Source organism: Lathyrus oleraceus, chromosome 5, assembly GCF_024323335.1.
Source record: "Lathyrus oleraceus cultivar Zhongwan6 chromosome 5, CAAS_Psat_ZW6_1.0, whole genome shotgun sequence".
In the NCBI taxonomy this organism is placed as follows: Eukaryota; Viridiplantae; Streptophyta; class Magnoliopsida; order Fabales; family Fabaceae; genus Lathyrus; species Lathyrus oleraceus.
In genome coordinates this window covers 397,173,675-397,192,657 of record NC_066583.1, presented here as the reverse complement: position 1 = coordinate 397,192,657, position 18,983 = coordinate 397,173,675, and the positions used below count along the sequence as shown (strand labels likewise).

The 18,983-nt window shown below is 34.7% G+C and overlaps 1 long non-coding RNA gene across 1 annotated transcript; it reads right to left on the bottom strand.

The window, feature by feature from the left end:
* Nucleotides 1–9,772: 9,772 nt before the first annotated feature.
* On the bottom strand, nucleotides 9,773–11,099 carry LOC127085077 (uncharacterized). The gene is made up of 2 exons (XR_007788917.1): nucleotides 10,693–11,099; nucleotides 9,773–10,057 (listed from the first exon to the last, which is right to left on the bottom strand). It is a non-coding gene; the product is annotated as an uncharacterized LOC127085077 (long non-coding RNA).
* Nucleotides 11,100–18,983: the final 7,884 nt, after the last annotated feature.

The following is an 18,983-nucleotide window of genomic DNA, read 5'->3' as shown; positions in this document are numbered from 1 at the left end:
GTACCAATTAAGGTCGATCTCTTAGAAGGATAAGGAGACGTTCAAAGAGTATGCTCAGCGATGGAGGGAGCTTGCTGCACAGATTACCCCTCCTTTGGAAGAAAAGGAGATGACTAAGATTTTTCTCAAGACCCTGAGCTCATTTTACTATGAGCGGATGATTGCCAATGCCCCTAGTGATTTTACCGAAATGGTAAACATGGGGATGAGGTTAGAAGAAAGTGTCCGAGAGGGACGGTTATCTAGGGAGGAAGTTCCGTCCATCAAGAGGTATGATAACAATTTTTCTAAGAAGAAAGAGGACGAGGCTAATGCAATATCTGTTGGGAGGCAGATGAGGCCTCATGTAAGAAGAAGTTAACCACCCCATCAACATCATCATTAAGTAACATCTGTGATTCCAGTATTTTCGAACAATCAATCAACACCAATTCAACAACAACGTCAACAACAACCACAACAACGAACAAACACCTACAACAACAATAATACCAACAATCATCAACAACAACAAAATTTTGAGAGGAAGAAGGTCTCTTTTGACCCGATTCCTATGAATTATATTGAACTGTATCCATTGTTGGTTCTCAAGAACCTTTTGCAATCAATAAGTCCGCCTCAAATCCCTAAACCACTTCCATGGTGGTACAAACTGGAACTCCGCTGTGCCCTTCACCAAGGAGCTCCCGGTCATGATATTGAGAATTGCTACCCCCTGAAGTATGATGTCTAAAAGCTGATTAAAAGTTGAATGGTGTCCTTTAAGGACCGTGCGCCGGATGTCAAAGCTAACCCACTACCTGCTCATGGTAATTCATCTGTTAATATGGTGGACGGCTGTCCCGGGGAATTTAAAATATATGATGTATGCTTCATTAGAAGGTCCTTGGTGAGGATGCACAAGGATATCTGTTTGGTTAGCCATTGTGAGCATGACCATGATGGTTGTGCAATTTGCAGTGTCAATTCTCGAGGTTGTGTAATTGTGAAGAGAGACATCCAAAGGTTGATGGATGAAGGTATGATTCAGATCTTCCAGTCCCGTCACTTAGGTGATGATGTCAATATTCTTATGCCAGTGTTTAAAACTCTAGAAAGAATAGTGATCCAGTATGATAGCAGCAACAGTAAGAGTGTCAGTAATAGATCGGTATCATCGTTGGTTATACGGTTAGCGGGTCCAGTCCCGTATGCATCCGATAAGGTTGTCCTGTATCAGTACAATGCTACCATTTTAGAGAATGGTCAAGAGGTTCCTTTGCCTACGACCAGTTCTGTTGTGAGTATATCTGATGTTACTAAGGTGACCCGTAGTGGTCGTGTCTTTGGGCCGGTGTTCCCTAAGAATGTGGAAGATTTGTCTGTTAGTAAGAAGGTAGATGTGCCCGTGGTAGATCCTGTTAGCGCTCCAAAGTGTCAGTCTGGTGAATCCAGCGGTTTGAAGCCTAACGATGATGATGAGGTACTCTGATTAATTAAGAAGAGCGAGTTTAATATGGTGGAGCAACTGCTCCAAACTCCCTCCAGAATTTCAGTGTTGTCTCTGCTTATGAACTCTGAAGCACACAGAGAAGCACTATAGAAAGTATTAGAACAAGCTTATGTGGAACATGATGCTACGGTGGATCAATTTGATCATATTGTGGCTAACATCACTTCCTGCAACAACCTTAGCTTTTGTGATGAAGAACTCCCCGAGGAGGGTAGAAATCACAACATGGCACTACACATTTCGATGAATTACAAGGAGTATGCTTTGTCAAATGTTTTGGTTGACACCAGTTTTTCATTGAACGTACTCCCGAAATCAACTCTGTCGAGATTGTCGTACCCAGGAGCTCCTATGAGGTATAGTGGCGTGATTGTCAAAGCTTTTGACGATTCGAACAAGACTGTAATTAGTGAAGTGGACCTTCCTGTGAAGATAGGTCCGGGTGATTTCCAAATTACTTTCCAAGTAATGGATATCCACTCGGCCTATAGTTTCTTGTTAGGAAGGCCATGGATACATGAGCGCGGGAGCTGTTACTTCAATGTTGCATCAGAAATTGAAGTTTGTCAAGAATGGAAAGTTGGTTATTGTCGGTGGGGAGAAGGCTTTGTTGGTAAGTCACCTGTCATCTTTCTCTTATGTAGAAGCTGAGGATGAGATTGGAACTATGTTCCAAGCATTATCTATTACTGAGTAAAAGAGAGTTGGGGCACCCATGTCCTCATTCAAAGATGCACAGAAGATTGTTGAAGATGGTAAGTCTGATAAGTGGGGCCAGATGGTAGAGGTCGCCGACAACAAGAGCAGAGCCGATTTGGGTTTCCAACGAGGTTCATCTGTGGTTAGAGCAGAAGATGTGCAACCCCGTTTTCATAGTGGAGGGTTCATTCATGGTAATGAACAATACTTAGTTGTTGTGATTGAGGGTGATGAAGACGAATACTGCACCAATTTTGTGACGCATGGAAAAGCTTGCAACAATTGGATTATCGTTGATGTTCCTATTATTGTGCATCGATCTAAGTAATTGCTTTTATTTGTTTTTGAAAATCCTTCTCCTATGCCTAAGGGAGAAGTGAACATTGTTTGGGCATTTTCAAATTTGATCATCAATAAAATGTAATTTTATTCATCCACATCTATGATCTTTTGTTTTTACTTTTTGCTTTATTCTGAAAACGGTAATCACAAAAAAAAACATAAATAAATAAATAATAATTGTCCATCTGCATAATATTTGGTCACAGTTCACTTCTCTAAAATCAAAATATCAAATCATTATGCAGGTTGGTTTCTAAACCCATTGAATACAATGATCCGTCTCCTTCTCCAAATTTTGAATTCCCTGTGTTTGAGGCCGAGGAAGGAAGTGATGAAGAAGTATCTGATGAATTATCTCGTCTTCTTGATCATGAAGGAAAAGCCATTCAGCCATTCAAAGAGCAGATTTAGTTAGTCAACTTGGGTTCCGAGGATGATGTGAAGGAAGTCAAGATTGGATCTCGACTGTGTCCAGAGGTTAAGAAGGGGTTGATTGATCTTCTCCGAGAGTATTCAGATGTGTTTGCTTGGTCCTATCAAGACATGCCTGGTTTGGATTCTGAGACTGTGGAGCATTGATTGCCGTTGAAGCCAGAATGCCCGCCAGTTAAGTAGAAATTGAGGAGAACTCATCCTGATATGGCAGTGAAGATCAAAGAAGAAGTGCAAAAGCATATTGATGTCGGTTTCCTTGTGACTGCCGAGTATCTGCAGTGGGTGGCCAATATTGTTCCTGTTCCGAAGAAGGATGCAAAAGTACGTATGTGCGCTGATTACAGAGATTTGAATAAAGCTAGTCTGAAAGATGATTTTCCTCTGCCACACATTGATATGTTGGTAGATAATACAGCTAAATTCAAAGTCTTTTCATTTATGGATGGAGTTTCTGGATATAATCAGATCAAAATGGCACCCGAAGATATGGAGAAGACCACATTCATTACACCTTGGGGAACATTCTGTTATAGAGTGGTGTCTTTCTGTTTAAACAATGCTAGTGCAACTTACCAAAGAGCAATGACTACTCTTTTTCATGATATGATGCATAAAGAGATCGAAGTCTATGTTGATGATATGATTGCTAAATCCATTGATGAAGAGGAACACGTTGAGCATTTGTTGAAGCTATTCCAACGTTTGAGAAAGTACAAACTCCGCTTGAATCCTAATAAGTGTACATTTGGTGTTCGTTCTGGTAAGTTGTTGGCTTTATTGTCAGCGAGAAGGGTATTGAAGTTGATCCTTCCAAGGTCAAATCAACACAAGAGATGCCAGCGCCCAAAACTGAAAAGCAAGTCAGAGGTTTTCTCGGCCGCTTGAATTATATCTCAAGATTCATCTCACACATGACTGCCACATGTGCGCCTATATTCAAGCTCCTCTAGAAAGATCAATCTTGTGATTGGATCGAGGATTTCCAAAAAGCTTTTGACAGTATCAAAGAGTATCTACTTAAACTTCTGATTCTGTCTCCGCTTGTGGAAGGAAGACCATTGATCATATATTTGACTGTGCTTGATGAAAGTATGGGTTGTGTTCTTTGTCAGCAAGATGAATCTGGAAAGAAAGAATACGCAATTTACTACCTTAGTAAGAAATTCACCGACTGTGAGACTCGGCATTCTATGCTTGAGAATACTTGTTGCGCATTGGCTTGGGCTGCTAAGCGTCTGCGTCAGTATCTGTTGAATCATACCACTTGGTTGATATCCAAAATGGATCCAAGCAAGTATATCTTTGAGAAGCCTGCTTTAACTGGGAGAATTACCCGTTGGTAGATGTTCTTATCAGAGTATGATATTGAATACCGGTCTTAGAAAGCAATTAAAGGTAGTGTCTTGGCTGACCATTTGCCTCACCAACCAATTGAAGATTATCAGTTAGTACGGTATGATTTTCCAGATGAAGAGATTTTGTACTTGAAAATGAAAGATTGTGATGAACCATTGCTTGAAGAAGGTCCAGAACCTGGTTCCCGTTGGGGCATGGTATTTGATGGAGCTGTTAATTAGTATGGTAATGGCATTGGGGCAGTGATTATTACTCCTCAAGGCACGCATTTTCTGTTTACATATAGATTGACTTTCAAGTGTACAAACAATATGGCTGAGTATGAAGCTTGCATTATAGGGCTTGAAGAGGCCATTGATCTCATAATCAAATATTTGGACGTTAATGGAGATTCAACTTTGGTTGTGAATCAGATCAAAGGTGAATGGGAGATGAATCAACCCGATTTGATACCATGTAGAGATTATGCGAGGAGGATTTCAACTTTCTTTACAAAGGTTGAGTTTCATCATATCCCTAGAGATGAAAACCGGATGGCAAATGCTCTTGTAACGTTGGCTTCAATTATTACGGTGAAGTATTGGAATGAAGTTCCCAATTTGACTGTAATGCATCTTGATAGGCCAGCTCATGTGTTTGATATTGAAGAGATCAAGGATGAGAAACCGTGGTATTTTGACATCAAGTGTTTCCTCCAAAGTCAGATTTACCCGTCAGGGTCATCTTTGAAAGATAAGAAGACTTTGAGAAGATTAGCCGACAATTTCTACCTAAATGGTGATGTGTTGTACAAGAGAAATTTTGATATGGTTCTGCTCAGATGCGTGGATAGACACGAAGCAGACCTATTGATGGTTGAAGTCCATGAAGGTTCCTTTGGTACTCATTCCAATGGACATGCTATGGCAAAGAAGATGTTGCGAGCAGGTTACTATTGGTTGACAATGGAATCTGATTGTTGCAACTTTGTGAAGAAGTGTCACAAGTGTCAAATTTATGCAAATAAGATTCATGTTCCTCCGACACTGTTGAATGTCATTTCCTCTCCATGGCCCTTCTCCATGTGGGGAATTAATATGATCGGCCTGATTGAGCCCAAAGCATCGAATGGACATCGTTTCATTTTGGTGGCTATTGACTACTTCACAAAATGGGTTGAGGCGGCATCGTATGCGAATGTAACCAAGCAAGTTGTTGTAAGGTTTATCAAGAATCAGATTATATGTCGTTATGGTGTGCCAAGTAAGACCATTACTGATAATGGGTCGAACTTGAATAATAATATGGTGGAAGCTCTTTGCAAAGACTTCAAGATTGCACATCATAATTCTTCACCCTACAGACATAAGATGAATGGGGTCGTTGAAGCTGCAAACAAGAATATCAAGAAGATGGTTGTAACGTATAAGGATTGGCATGAGATGCTCCCATATGCTTTGCACAGGTATCGTACATCCATCCGCACCTCAACAGGGGCAACCCCTTTCTCGCTTGTATATGGTATGGAAGTTGTGCTCCCCGTAGAGGTTGAGATCCAATCACTGCGTGTCTTGATGGAAGCCAAGTTGACTGAGGCTGAATGGTGTTAAACCAGATATGACCAGTTGAATTTGATTGAAGAGAAGAGGTTGACTGCCATGTGTCATGGTCAGTTATATCAATAGAGGATAAAGAAAGCTTTTGATAAGGTCAGACCCTATGTATTCAGAGAAGGTGACCTTGTGCTCAAGAAGATTCTATCTTTCAAACCAGATTCTAGGGGAAAATGGACTCCTAATTATGAAGGCTTGTATGTTGTCAAGAGAGCCTTTTCAGGCGGTGCTTTGATTCTTACAACTATGGATGGTGAAGAGTTCACTCATCCTGTGAACGCACATGCAGTCAAGAAATACTTCGCCTAGAAAAAATAAAAGAATAGCTCGCTAAGTTGAAAACCCGAAAGGGCGACTTAGGCAAAAATGAGTGTCTCGGTGGATTGAAACCCGAAAGGGATATCCAAGCAAAAATTAGAGACATAAAATAGAAAGAGTTATCCCGATAAATTGAGTACCTCACCTTGGGGTAATTTATGCAAAAATTAGGGAGTATGGCAAGTAACTGCATCCTGCTGATCTTCAATTTTGAAGACGTTCTTGAACACATTGTCAGATTCTGATTCATCATCACCAGCTGCGGCCAAGAGCACAGTGGATATCAAGAGTTGGTAGAAAGATTAGTGATCATTGTATTCAATGTAGCCCTTTTCCGTGTAAATTACCATTTTTTAAACTTCTGTAATGATCTATGGAGTCTTGTCGTTTACATACTACCATTCTATTAAATAAAATTGAGCTTTTATCCAATTGTTTCTACTCTTCTTTAATTCAGCCAAATAGATTTAAATTTTGTTATGGTCATTTTTTAAATTAAAAATTTAATCAAAATCATATTTTCTTAAACATATAAAAGCATTAATTTTAAGAAATCAATCTCATTTAAAAGGAAAATCAACAGTGATTTGAAAACAGTAAGCCCTAAATGTGGAGCATTATTGGTTCTCCCCAAGTCGTCGGTGGGATCCCTATTTCATCCCCGGCAGTATGTCAGCACCCGGTGTTTGTTGATTTCCCCAGCTGAGTTGTTCATCTTCTCCAACTGAGTTTGTGATTATCCTCCCTCGGGTTATAGGCATTTCATTGCAGCAGTTTGCATTGTTTCGATAGAACTTTATTTCCCTACAATACACCATCAGATTCGTTCTCAGTCAGAGTTTCTCCCTGATTCTGAGCAGCTATTTGTATTTATCCCCTGCAGGATTGTCTCTTATTTGATATGGTGTTAACCTAAAATTCCCCGCATAGTTGATAGCAATTTCCTCAACGGATCTCCGCCTTTCTTCCCTAGCTAGGGTTAAGCCTTCGAGATGTTTGATCTCTTCTCCAGCAGTTGTTTCCCTCTTTTGTGGATTGGCCGAGAATTGTATCGATGATTCAAACCAACGATATTTTGTATCCTTTTTAATTGTTTTGTCAGCATAATCATCATATATACATATACATATACATATACATATACATATACACTCATATAGCTTTCGTTATTGTATTATTGCATTTTTGTACTATCTGCTATGGTGGTACTTTATCCCCATGCAGGTTCGGTGTGTCTGTCCTCCTTCAATTGTAGAGTGTCATCCCCTTAAGCAGAAAGACTTTAACCTTTCTCATTCCCCACTGAGTTATTTCCTCGTGGATGATTATTATTTCAGTTTCCTCCCTAGTTGATTATCTGGATGGAACCACTCCCCTTGAGTTATATCCTCATTGGGTTGAGTCTTGATTGACCGTTTCTTTCTAGATCTTACCTAGACAGATGCTTTTGATCCCCTGAGAGTCTATTACCCATTGTCGTACCTCGAAAAATGTGATCCCTCACGATGGACGCGGAAAATATGTTCGAACAAAGTCGCCACCGAAATTTATTTATCCCAATGAAGGAATAGGAAAATATCGATAAAACCTTTGGAAAAATAGAATAATGGTCGTCGCAACCATATTCGGGTTCGGGAGTCGATTACGCAAGGGGAAGGTATTAGCACCCCTCACGTCCGTTGTACTCAATTGGAACCTTTTAGCCTAATTTGCTATTTGAATGTTAATTGAATGTTATTCGCTTTCTTCGAGTAATTTAAAATATTGAGAAGAGATGGATGGGAACCTCAGAAGAAGGAAAATGGAGGTTTTTTTATTAGTGTGCTCGCGAAGATACAACAATCTCCTGCCTACGTATCCTTATGGTGCAATAAGGAAATCAGAGCATTTATAGTTTGGGGAACTACGATTGGTTGGTGTGTTTTTTTATGAACAACTGTGTAGATCACATTCTAAAGGCTAAACGCTGGCTTGTCTACTCTCGGCGGAGGCTTAAGCACTAGTTTGTTGCGCACATTAGAAAGGGTTAACAATGTTCTTTTTTAAAAGAGTTTTGGTCACGCGGGGGTGACAAGTTGAATGGATATGTTTGATGTTTTGTTTGTTTGGTTTTGATCGCATGTTGAATATGCACGGTGATGAGGCATGCGCCTCCCACTTGCTTATTCAAGGAATAATGAGGCGAGCGCCACTCATTCGTTTATCCAATGTTTATTTAAAATGCTTTAATCGGAAGTCGATAATATGAGCAATATGACGAGCGTCAATCATTCGATTATTCGATAAATGGTGAGGCGGACGCCTCCCATTCTTTTATCATCTGATATTTAATTTATAAAAGAAATGTTCTTTTAGGTATTATAATTGGTTTGGAAAAAACCATTTAAGATTGTAAGATTATGGCTTTTATCGGAAATCGATAATTTGAACAATATGGAGAGCGCCAATCATTCAATTATTCGAGAGATGATGATGCGAACGCCTCCCATCCTTTTATTATCCGAGGTTTAGAATTAAAAGGGTTTAGAATTTGTATTAATTTAAGAGAAATGATTCGAACATTGTAGTTGAAGCTTTAATTGGGTGACAAGAGTTCGAGTAATATGGTGCGCGCCAATCGTTCGAGCACTTGAGGAATAGTGAAGCGAACACTTACTATATCCTTTCCATTCCATATTTATAAAAGAAATATATTTTTAAGTATTATATTAATTTAAGAAGATTATTTGTAAGTCTTTTAGGGATTTTAATTGAATGACGAAGATTCGAGCAATGTGACGAACGCCACTTGTCATACCCTAAAATTTTCCCCGCATTAAGGCATTCATTTACATTTCAAGCATCTGTATTTATCAATTTGCATCCACTCATTGACATAAATTTATTAAGTGTTTCAGCTGTAATATGTCTCATGATCATTTAATCTGGTTAAGATCTCATTTCCATGCATAGGTTAGAATTCATTAATCAAGAAGTAGTTAACTTTGCTTGTGCTGCTTTGTTAAGACCAGTGCGTACATTCTTATCATGCATACATACTCCATTCATATGCCATTTCATTCAATTTAGAATAATTGTAGATCTCATGCCATTTGAATTTACCATCTATGATCATTGTCATCACAATTCCATTTTAACAAATAAGTCTTATTTATTGAATAATGTTTGACTTCGATTTGGAATGTAGATTTAAAAAAACGAGTGTAAAATATTCGTAGGTTGAATCATATTGTTGCCTTTGAAAAAAATTCATAAAAAGTTTACAAGTTGACATTTTACTGTCATTTTGATTTTTGAATGCATCTTTGTGTTGCCATATTTTCTTATCACTCATATGATTCAAGTTGATTTCAATGGCACATTTCCATTTTTTTGGCCTTGATTTTCATTTGGTCTCAAATTCCTAATGTTGTGATTCAAGGACCAAATTGGTTTCAAATGATACACACCCACCTTCATTGATATTAAACTGGATCTCATCAAGAGTTTTTGTTAGAATTCTAGATTATTAATTTAATACATTAGCATGCATTTGAAATTCAAATTGATTTTTTTTATCATTAACATTGCATTAAGAACTTATAGTATATTAGAATGGTTACACACTTTTTGCTCTTGTTACATAATTTGAAAGCCAAACATCTCAAGCCCTATTTTTCTAAGTTAATCTTCAACTAATTCAAGTATGCCTTTGGTTCTTTTGCGTGCTTCCAAACTTGTCAAAAATCACCATCATAATCAAGTCTTCTAGCCTCTTTTCTTCATTTTTCAATTCACATTGGCCAAACATCATCAAAAGTTCAACTTAAGGTCTTGATAAAACCTAACAAAACAAGAGAAATTTTGGTTACATTTGATACCCAAAACAATGTGAAGAATCAACCAAAATTCAAAAGAGAAAAAAGTAGGACAAGCTTATTGCAATTAAAGCATAGCCAAGAAACTTGCAAAGAGAAGGACGTGGAAAGTACTGCAAATTTTGGTCACAACAAAATAAGTTCAAAGGTGCAGAAAAAACACAGCAATACAGCAACACATAGGGCAGACCACTTTTATACCTCTGCATCCATTCCGTATTCATCAACCTACAACTATCCATATTCAAAGTTTCTTCAATATAAAATCAACAATACAGAGACAACACAGGGGGCTGGAAAATCACAAAAAAACCATGCTTTAAGCCAAGTAATCAGAACAAACCCTAACCATCAACATATACACACTGAAGGGAAAAGAATACTAATCTATTGAACAACAAAAACACGGATTTTAAACACTTGAAAATCATAAAGAAAAATACACCGAGCCTGCATCAGAAAAGAAATGCACACACAAAAAACGATCTACCTCACTTCCAAAGGAACCGATTCATCATCATTCTTGACAGAAACCGCATATTAAAGGGAAAGAATTTTAAGGTGAAGGGAGGTAAAAAACCAAACAGAAAGAGAAATATACCGTGGTCATCCCGTCGGAGTTGTCTTCATCATTTTGGGGTAACCTTCATCTCTTCCTCTTTTTTTATTCTCTGATTTGCTTGTTGAAAAGTCAAAAATCTCTTTCCATTTATTTATTGAGAGATTCACGGGTTTGGGCTTCAAAAGGAAAAACGGTGCCAATTTAAGGGCTTTCTTGTTTGATCTTGAATGTCTGTTGTTGGTGTTCTCGATTTCAGATTTTTGTTTTTCTAGGTTGTATGATCTTGTTTGTGTGAGGTTTGAGGTTAGATTTCAGTTTTGGTATGCTAAGAATATTTTTCTTTTAAGGTTTGTGATGTGAACAGAGAAGAAAGAGGAAGGTGAAGGAACTATGGAAAAAGAGAGAAGATGATCGATTCCTCTCTCTTTGCTTGTTTTTTATATTAATAATATTAGATTCTTTTAATTAATATTAATAATGACTTAATTTTTTTAGTTTTCTTTTAAATAATAATAGTAATGACATACATGCCACACGTCTTGGGTTGAATGACTTTTTTTTTTTTAAAATTGAATCTTACCAATGAGACACAACCACCCTTTGTCTCTTCCTTTTCCCTCTTAGCAAGCAAAATTAGGGTTTCCCCATTTAGTTCGGTTGGGCTTTGACCAGATAAGCCTAACATTAATTCTGCTTAGCACCCCCTCTCTTAAGCTCATCATTTTTTTTTACTTTACTTTGTTTTGTTCTTTGATTGTTTATTTATTTTAGTTTTTATTGAGAAAAATAGTAACCTTTTTTAAAAAAAAAGAAAAGAAAGAAAGATAATAAATAAAACAGGAACTCAGTTTTTTTTTCTTAAAAAAAAGGGGGAAATGATAAGATAATAAAATAATAATATAATCTCCTAATGTTTACAAAATAAAAAATATAATAATTTTCTTAAAATAGAAAAGTTAAAAAAAAAATTAAGTTTTTATTACAAAAAAATAGTAATATGTAAAGAGAGAGATTTTTCTATTTAATTTTGTTATATTCACATTTAAGTTTATTTATTTAAGTGAGTGCCTAGATTTATTTTATCAAAAAATTATAAATAAATAAAAGTCAAATTTTTTTCTTGATAAATAGTAATAAGTGTAGATATTGTGATCATTAATTTATTTTAATTGTGTTTAGAAAATAGTAAATAATAAATAGGAAGAAAGGAAACAAATCGGGTTATATTTGTTTTCTTTGTTTATTTTGGTTTTTGCCATTTTTTGGATTTAATTTTAAGTTTTTATTAAGCTTTAAAAAGGAAGGAAGTTGTTTTTTTCATTATTTAATATTTATCTTCATATTTACAATTATGTAATGTGTGCTTAAATTTATAACTTCTTTTATTAAAATTTAAAAAATCTCCTAATGTCTAAAAAAATATTTTGTTTAAAAAAGATGTGCAAAAACTAAAAAATTTGCCCTTTTTTAATTTATTTTTTTGACAATTTTTTTAGATGTTTTATTTAATTAGGTATTTAAAATATTTATTTCTTTCTTTTATCAAAGATAAATTTTAAAATTAATAAACAAAAAAATGAGTAAATAATTTATTTTTTTATTTTAATGGTAGTTTATTTTTCTTTCTTTTTTAAATAGAGAAAGATTAATTTTGATTTTAAAAAAAAAAATTACAAAAAATATTTGTGTTGGTATTTATTTTATTTGAGTGTTAGATCTTTTCCTTTTTTTAAAACAGATTAATTTTAAAAAATGATGATGATAAAATAACAAAGGAGAATAAGTTTTTATTTTTATTTATTTATTTTATCTTTGTGTTTATATTTGACTTTCTCTTATTTTTGTTATTGTTTTATGTTTATTTTCAGTTTTAATATTATTCGCTATTATTATTATTATTATTTTCTTTATTCCTCAATTGTCAAAGGTATCCCCACCTTTTGTTTGTAATTTGTTTAATTATATTTATTGCTTTATTTTCCATTAGTTAGAATAAAATAATTAATTAGATAATAAACAAAAACAAATAAAATCAACCATTTAAAAAAAAAGGAAAAAATAATAAGCGCTCGATCCAATGTCGAGCCATTTTTCTCAAGTCAAACCATCAACCATTTTCACTTCACTTCACTAACACCTCTAATCAATTTCAAAAAAATTCAAATCATTTTTCGATAATCATCTTCATAACTTTCAACCATTCTCAATTAAAATCTCTTCAAACAATTTTCTTAAATAAAATCTGAAGAAAAAGATTACCCTGGATGGAATATCCAGTAATAATCCCGAATATTATGCCCAAGTTGTAATAGCTTGCAAGCCTTGTATTCGTCTTCTCTTCAAAACACTCAAATATTCAAATATTTTTCCTCAATAAAACCCGAAGAAAAAGATTACTCTGGATGGAATTTCCAGTCGTAATCTCGGATATTAGGCCCAAGTCGTAAGAGCTTGTAAGCCTTAAATATTCGTCTTTCCTCTAAAAACACTTGTAAATATTGAAACCATCTTCTCAATAAAATTGAAAGAAAATGATTACCTAGATGAAAGGTCCTGACGTAGTCCCGAGTATTAGACCCAAGTTGTAAGAGCTTGCAAGTCATAAATACTCGTCTTTCAAGCCCAAAAATACATCCAATCAATCAAACTCTTTTCTTCACTGTCATGCAATTGATCCTTAAAACCTTTTCATAAATGAAAGACATCTTGTCTTAAGATGATGCAAAGCAATGCTTCATCCACAATTTTTGAGCTGAGATAAGTGACGTTTTTCCTAATGTTGATTTGTAAATCCATTCGATGTGTGGTATACGTCCGCTCCTCATCTGTTTTGGGTAAAACAATGTTCTTCGTCGATTAATACAATATAGATTTCGCTAAAATCGACCAACAAACAAACATTTTCTACCCATAACTACGTAAGCCTTGAGTTCTCTATTGAGATACATAGGAGCAGGATTGCGAAATCTTGTCAGACCCATTAATAAAAAATTTAGGTTTACTCCCCTTCGTTTCAAAAACCAAAAATATCTTATGTTTTCCTTTGATCCTATTATTTTTTCCCTCATAATATCTTGAGAAGCCTAACATTTCAAGCTGACACTAACGCGCACAATTAACCTAATGGTTCCCGTTGAGTACAACGGACGTGAGGGGTGCTAATACCTTCCCCTTGCGTAATCGACTCCCGAATCCTGATTTGGTTGCGACGACCATAATTATTGTCGTTCTTTCTTGGGTTTTATCGATATTTCCCCTTTCCTTTTTAGGAATAAATAAAGTTCGGTGGAGACTCTATTCAGTCCATCATTGCGAGCGTGCGATTGCGCTTCGCTTAGTCGTGTTCTCATTTTTCGAGGTGCGACACCACTCATTCGAATAATCGAGAGATAGTGAAGTGAACGCTTACTATTCTCCTTTTCATTCAAGGATTAATTATTAAAATAAAGCTTTTAGAATTTATAGTTAATTTGGAAAAGTGACTTTAATTTTATGGAATTTTAGGGTTTTAATTGAATGACGAAAATTCGAGCAATGTGGCGAACGCCAATTACTCAAATAATCGAGAGATAATAAAGAGAATTAGTCAAAACTCACATTCTTAGCAATGAAAACAAACCATTCAACAACGAAAAGAATGAAAGTAAAGCAACAGTTATCACTACACATCAAAACAAACTCAAATGCCAAAAGAGTTAAAGACAAAACGTTTAAACCAACCGGATATGCAGTGTATAAGGTATATTCTCTCGTTTCACCTCGCCTTTCTTCCTCCTTGTCTTAATTTCTATTTCTTCCGCTTGCGTCATCGCTACTGCAAGCGTGTGATTTGGGGCCTATGTGGTTTAACTCAAACGTAGGTTAGAGCTTCCATTTGAAGCTCTAATCAGTCTCTCAAAGAGCTTTAAGGCTTGGTGTTTTCCGGCGAATCGAGCCTTGTTATTGAGAGTTTTTCTTCTTCTCCCCTTTTTTCCAGGGATCTTAATGAATATATACGCAGGGAAATTTATGGAAAGAGAAAAATATGGTGGAGATTTTGGTGAGAAGGAATCCGTTGGAGAGGATCCTGATTTTGTGCAAGTGAGTCCCATTTCCAAAGGCATTCCATGGCCCATCGTTCAACTAGATGCTAATCCTCTTTGGTGTATTTTGTCCTTTCTGAAATATGAATTTTATTTCTTATTTTTTACTGAGGCAGTGAGTTAGTGCTGATTGTAATCCTAATTTTCAATGAGAATTCACTTTAACTTATTACTTGTATTAACTGGTTTGATTTATGATGATGTATTATACTTAGTCAACCTATTAATGTGTGTAATGACTTGTTTACTTAGATGTAATCTGCATTTTTTTGGATGTAATAATTCGCTAATCTGGGAGTAAAAGGTCTCTTATTGCCATGTGTCCCCTGCTGGTGCGTTTCTCATGCAGTGAATTGGTAATTTTAGGCGCAGTTAACAACGCATTCTTCCTTCCAATGGTATACGTTCTTACTTTGGCCCAATTTGACTATGTGAATAAGTTGGGTTCTCTCTGCCAAATTCATTTGCAAATTACTTCTAATGGCTTGTGAAATCGTACAAAATATGAAGGTTATCCTAATATGCAAAAAAAAAACCTATGATATGATGAAGGGATTACTACATAGAGAATAAACTAGTCGTAAAATATAAATACTTATTAAAATAAGAATGAAAAAGTTCTCAAAAGGAAATGAAATGAAGATGAAATCCTTAATAACACCAGAATGGAGCTATAAAAAAATGAAATAAATAATAATAATAAAAATTGAGAATTATATGATAATATTGTTTATAAAGTGAAATTGATGATGTCCTAAAATCAAATGTTGATTTTTAATAAAAGTGTGAAATGACTCAGCAAACAAGACTGCAAGTTAAATTAAAAAAAATCTCCTAATGTCTAAAAAATATTTTGTTTAAAAAATATGTGTAAAAACTAAAAAATTTGCCCTTTTTTAAATTTTTTTATAATTTTTTTTAATAATTTTTTTTAGATGTTTTATTTAATTAGGTATTTAAAATATTTATTTCTTTCTTTTATCAAAGATAAATTTTAAAATTAATAAACAAAAAGATGAGTAAATAATTTATTTTTTTATTTTAATGGTACTTTCTTTTTCTTTTTTTTAAATAGAGAAAGATTAATTTTGATTTAAAAAAAATTTACAAAAAATATTTGTGTTGGTATTTATTTTATTTGAGGGTTAGATCTTTTTCTTTTTTTAAAACAAATTAATTTTAAAAAATGATGATGATAAAATAACAAAGGATAATAAGTTTTTATTTTTATTTATTTATTTTATCTTTGTGTTTATATTTGACTTTCTCTTATTTTTGTTATTGTTTTATGTTTATTTTTATTTTTAATATTATTCGCTATTATTATTATTATTATTATTATTATTATTATTATTTTCTTTATTCCTCAATTGTCAAGGGTATCCCCACCTTTTGTTTGTAATTTGTTTAATTATATTTATTGCTTTATTTTCCATTAGTTAGAATAAAATAATTAATTAGATAATAAACAAAAACAAATAAAATCAACCATTTAAAAAAAAATAAAAATAATAATAAGCGCTCGATCCAATGTCGAGCCATTTTTCTCAAGTCAAACCATCAACCATTTTCACTTCACTTCACTAACACCTCTAATCAATTTCAAAAAAATTCAAATCATTTTTCGATAATCATCTTCATAACTTTCAACCATTCTCAATTAAAATCTCTTCAAACAATTTTCTTAAATAAAATCTGAAGAAAAAGATTACCCTGGATGGAATATCCAGTCATAATCCCGAATATTATGCCCAAGTTGTAATAGCTTGCAAGCCATAAGTATTCGTCTTCTCTTCAAAACACTCAAATATTCAAATATTTTTCCTCAATAAAACCCGAAGAAAAAGATTACTCTGGATGGAATTTCCAGTCGTAATCTCGGATATTAGGCCCAAGTTGTAAGAGCTTGTAAGCCTTAAATATTCGTCTTTCCTCTAAAAACACTTGTAAATATTGAAACCATCTTCTCAATAAAATTGAAAGAAAATGATTACCTAGATGAAAGGTCCTGACGTAGTCCCGAGTATTAGACCCAAGTTGTAAGAGCTTGCAAGTCATAAATACTCGTCTTTCAAGCCCAAAAATACATCCAATCAATCAAACTCTTTTCTTCACTGTCATGCAATTGATCCTTAAAACCTTTTCATAAATGAAAGACATCTTGTCTTAAGATGATGCAAAGCAATGCTTCATCCACAATTTTTGAGCTGAGATAAGTGACGTTTTTCCGAATGTTGATTTGTAAATCCATTCGATGTGTGGTATACGTCCGCTCCTCATCTGTTTTGGGTAAAACAATGTTCTTCGTCGATTAATACAATATAGATTTCGCTAAAATCGACCAACAAACAAACATTTTCTACCCATAACTACGTAAGCCTTGAGTTCTCTATTGAGATACGTAGGAGCAGGATTGCGAAATCTTGTCAGACCCATTAATAAAAAATTTAGGTTTACTCCCCTTCGTTTCAAAAACCAAAAATATCTTATGTTTTCCTTTGATCCTATTATTTTTTCCCTCATAATATCTTGAGAAACCTAACATTTCAAGCTGACACTAACGCGCACAATTAACCTAATGGTTCCCGTTGAGTACAACGGACGTGAGGGGTGCTAATACCTTCCCCTTGCGTAATCGACTCCCGAATCCTGATTTGGTTGCGACGACCATAATTATTGTCGTTCTTTCTTGGGTTTTATCGATATTTCCCCTTTCCTTTTTAGGAATAAATAAAGTTCGGTGGAGACTCTATTCAGTCCATCATTGCGAGCGTGCGATTGCGCTTCGCTTAGTCGTGTTCTCATTTTTCGAGGTGCGACACCACTCATTCGAATAATCGAGAGATAGTGAAGTGAAGCTTACTATTCTCCTTTTCATTCAAGGATTAATTATTAAAATAAAGCTTTTAGAATTTATAGTTAATTTGGAAAAGTGACTTTAATTTTATGGAATTTTAGGGTTTTAATTGAATGACGAAAATTCGAGCAATGTGGCGAACGCCAATTACTCAAATAATCGAGAGATAATAAAGAGAATTAGTCAAAACTCACATTCTTAGCAATGAAAACAAACCATTCAACAACGAAAAGAATGAAAGTAAAGCAACAGTTATCACTACACATCAAAACAAACTCAAATGCCAAAAGAGTTAAAGACAAAACGTTTAAACCAACCGGATATGCAGTGTATAAGGTATATTCTCTCGTTTCACCTCGCCTTTCTTCCTCCTTGTCTTAATTTCTATTTCTTCGTCTTGCGTCATCGCTACTGCAAGCGTGTGATTTGGGGCCTATGTGGTTTAACTCAAACGTAGGTTAGAGCTTCCATTTGAAGCTCTAATCAGTCTCTCAAAGAGCTTTGAGGCTTGGTGTTTTCCGGCGAATCGAGCCTTGTTATTGAGAGTTTTTCTTCTTCTCCCCTTTTTCCAGGGATCTTAATGAATATATACGCAGGGAAATTTGTGGAAAGAGAAAAATATGGTGGAGATTTTGGTGAGAAGGAATCCGTTGGAGAGGATCTTGATTTTGTGCAAGTGAGTCCCATTTCCAAAGGCATTCCATGGCCCATCGTTCAACTAGATGCTAATCCTCTTTGGTGTATTTTGTCCTTTCTGAAATATGAATTTTATTTCTTATTTTTTACTGAGGCAGTGAGTTAGTGCTGATTGTAATCCTAATTTTCAATGAGAATTCACTTTAACTTATTACTTGTATTAACTGGTTTGATTTATGATGATGTATTATACTTAGTCAACCTATTAATGTGTGTAATGACTTGTTTACTTAGATGTAATCTGCATTTTTTTTGGATGTAATAATTCGCTAATCTGGGAGTAAAAGGTCTCTTATTGCCATGTGTCCCCTGCTGGTGCGTTTCTCATGCAGTGAATTGGTAATTTTAGGCGCAGTTAACAACGCATTCTTCCTTCCAATGGTATACGTTCTTACTTTGGCCCAATTTGACTATGTGAATAAGTTGGGTTCTCTCTGCCAAATTCATTTGCAAATTACTTCTAATGGCTTGTGAAATCGTATAAAATATGAAGGTTATCCTAATATGCAAAAAAAAAAACCTATGATATGATGAAGGGATTACTACATAGAGAATAAACTAGTCGTAAAATATAAATACTTATTAAAATAAGAATGAAAAAGTTCTCAAAAGGAAATGAAATGAAGATGAAATCCTTAATACAACCAGAATGGAGCTATAAAAAAATGAAATAAATAATAATAATAAAAATTGAG